This window comes from Danio rerio, chromosome 18, assembly GCF_049306965.1.
Source record: "Danio rerio strain Tuebingen ecotype United States chromosome 18, GRCz12tu, whole genome shotgun sequence".
Classification (NCBI taxonomy): Eukaryota; Metazoa; Chordata; class Actinopteri; order Cypriniformes; family Danionidae; genus Danio; species Danio rerio.
In genome coordinates, this window is record NC_133193.1 from 51,230,001 (window position 1) to 51,231,096 (window position 1,096).

Genomic DNA, 1,096 nt, shown 5'->3' on the forward strand with positions numbered 1-1,096 from the left:
AACCACAATGGCATGATTAATTAGTGTTTTTACTTATTTATTCATTCATTCAACTATTTACAACCACAATAACACAATTTGTGTTTTTATTTATTTTTTTGTTCATTCATTAAACTATTTACCATCACAATAACACAATTAATTAGTGTTTTATTTATTTATTTTTCATTTGTTCATTCATTTAACTATTTATCATCACAATAACATGATCAATTAGTGTTTATTTATTTAATTAATTATTTACTATCACAATTACACAATTAATTATACTGTATTTAATTAAACATTTTTAGTGTCTACATTTAATTATTGTCTATTTTTATTTTTTATGGTTTTATTAGATAGATTGATTGATTTATTGATTGACTGACTTGTTGTGTCTTTTTTGTTTCATTTGGTGGTAATAAGATATGGATGAAAATAAATAAATAAATAAATAAATAAATAAATAAATAATCTATTAAAAACATAAATAAAATAAAAATTACATTGGCATTATTCTATTGTTTTTTTTATTTTATTGTTTTTTGTGTTTTTAATATATATATATATATATATATATATATATATATATATATATATATATATATATATATATATATATATATATTAAAAGATAATTGCTGTGTCTACTTTAATTTGGTGGCAATATAAATAAATAAATAAATTAATTAATATATTAATAGGCAGTTCATTCCGCTGTGGTGACCCCAGATTAATACAGGGAGTAAGCTGAAAAGAAAACGATTGAATGAATGAACGAATGAATTTATGAATGAATGAATGAATAAATAAATAAATAGTTGCTTAATGGAGTTTTTTTTTTCATACAGCTTTCATATTTTTTCTTTTGCCCTAATGACAGTACAAACCATTTTACTAAATATTGGCTTAACTTAATTATGTTAGGTAAGTTAGGATATTTAGGCAATTTATTATATAACAATAGTTCGCTCTGTGGCCAATGGAAAAAAAAAACAAATATATATATATATATATATATATATATATATATATATATATATATATATATATATATATATATATATATAATCATATTGTATATTATATAATAATATATAATAATATTATTGAC